Source organism: Podarcis liolepis (assembly GCF_965112155.1).
Source record: "Podarcis liolepis genome assembly, chromosome: 5".
Classification (NCBI taxonomy): Eukaryota; Metazoa; Chordata; class Lepidosauria; order Squamata; family Lacertidae; genus Podarcis; species Podarcis liolepis.
In genome coordinates, this window is record NC_139556.1 from 81,183,326 (window position 1) to 81,185,847 (window position 2,522).

Genomic DNA, 2,522 nt, shown 5'->3' on the forward strand with positions numbered 1-2,522 from the left:
TTTCACAAAGCAGACTGTAGAAAGTAGATTGAGATAGCAAACTGAAATAGCAGAATTCCGCATGAGGGCAAAGCCAAAGTTTAAAGGAGCTCAGAGAAGGAACTTGTTATGCAAGGGTGTTTCAGAACTGAATACTGCTCTTGCTCTAAGCAAGCACCACCCATACCATGGATCTCAAAGGTCTTGTGTAGTAGAAAGCAAGACCTTAATACCTTAATAATCGCATTCATCAAGTCTGAACACTTTTCTCCTGATTTAATTAGTCACAGACAACAGAAAGAGTTAAAACATAAGCTGCTCTTACCCAATCATCTCCCTGCAGAGGCAGAAAAAAAATGTTTCACAGAGGAAGATGTGGGAAACCTCTTTGAAAATAGCATGTAGTGGAAGACCCAGTAAAACCTGCAAGTAAATAAACACTGCAATCCAAAATCCCAGAACCGGTGACAGTGACTGTAAGTCATGAAGGAGGAGTGAAGATGCCTCTCCACAGATAAAGAGCTTTGCCAGTGAAGGAGGACATCTACCACAGACACCTCTGCTAGGTTCTTGAATAGTTCTATGGGTGTAAAACTACCACTGGTGGTTCTTCCACCAGTGATAGCCAGTGCTAGGGTTGAAAACTAGAAATTCTGTGGGTGTGAGTAGTGGGGCAAGAAGGTGATGGCCTTGGAGCTACTGGGTTCAATATCCCACAACTGGGCATTCTCTAGGGCAGCCATATGTCCAGGTCTTCCCAGATATATCTTGGATTTGTCCATCGGAAACTACGTCCAGGCAGAATTCCCAATGTCAAAAAAATCCAGACATATTGATTTTTTGGCGATTTTCCTTAAAAGTAACTCAAAAACAATTTTTGGTTGTTGAGATTATGCGACTATTCAGGAGGAGCTGAAAAATAAAAAAAGTCCACAAAGCGAGAAAGAGAGAGAGGTGGCATCCACACCATACATTTAAACCACTATTATAAACCACTTTAACTGTCGTGGGTAATCCTGAGAAGATTAGTTTGTTAAGGGTTCTGGGAATTGTAGCTCTGTGAGGTCAGCATCCTCAATACAGTCCAGTTCCCAGGATTCTCTATGGCTGCTAGAGTGGTATAAGAGTGCTTTAAATATATGGTGAGGATTCAACCCCCATACATCCTACCTTGGTTGTTGCAAGCCTGAAGGACTTGGTAGATAAATCTAGTACACAGCCCTTCACCCTCTTAGAATTGCACTCTCAGAAACGTTTTCATTCATTCCTCCTTTATCCATTGCATTTTCTTTTCACAGTACCATCATTCCCACCCAGCGGAGCCATTTTGAAATCCTGGAGCAATTTATAAGGCAGCCACAAGATCCATTGTCATGACATTATGCCATATTTTGAGTGCTTCCTTCTTAGCAGAGTGACCCACAGCAGCAATCCATTAGGGTTAAAGGTACATCTTTTTATCTCTGTCTATAGGGGCGTGGGTAGTGCTGTGGTCTAAACCACTGAGCTTCTTGGGCTTGCTGATCGGAAGGTCAGCCGTTCGAATCCCCACAACGAGGTGAGCTCCCATTGCTCTGTCCCAGATTCTGCAAACCTAGCAGTTCGAAAGCACGCCAGTGCAAGTCGATAAATAGGTACCACTGCGGCAGGAAGGGAAATGGTGTTTCCCTGTGCTCTGGCACTCGTCACGGTCCTCAGTGCACCAGTAGCGGTTTAGCCATGCTGGCCACATGACCTGGAAAAATGTCTGTGGACAAACGCTGGCTCCCTTGGTCTGAAAGCGAGATGAGCGCCGCAACCCCATAGTTGCCTTTGACTGGACTTAACCGTCCAGGGATCCTTTACCCTACCTTTACCTTATCTCTGTCTGCAGAGAGAAAATGTTGATCCGCAAGTGTGATGTGAACCCAAACCACCTGCAAATGACTTCAAAGGGGCCTGTTGTAACTGCCTATCAGCCCTCCATACCTGTCAAAGTTGACACAGGGTGGGAATTAAGGATCCGGTCTACTGTCCTTATTCAGTTGCTCACCCCTGTTTTAGAGTGTAAGCCCCTCAGGGCTTGCCAGACATTTATATGAATAGTGATACATATCTATATAGCATCTGCATTTGAACTATTCATTAGGTTTTAGTAATGCCTTCTGTAAACACAGGAATGATTGGTGCTGTATTTTTAAACTGCTATTGTATGTCACCTATCCTGGGTGGATCCTTCTGATCACAGGAACCAAGTATCATTCTTTCAAAGGAAGGTTAGCTATCACTATTAGCTGAGACAGGAGTTTTATTAAAAGCATCAAGGCTGGTAGTACTTAATAAGAAATGAAACACATGACTTATTGGGCGAAGTGGCTGCAGTAAACAAGACTTGCAACTTCCGGGGGAAAGTGTATCAGAGAAAAAAGACTGCAAAGTGTGACTTATTTCCCCACCCACGCCTTTACAGTATATTCAGATTGAAAGATAATTTTGAAATTGCTACCAGCAGATGGCAATCAAGGACCTCATATTCACCGCAAATGGTAAGTTGGGGAAAATGT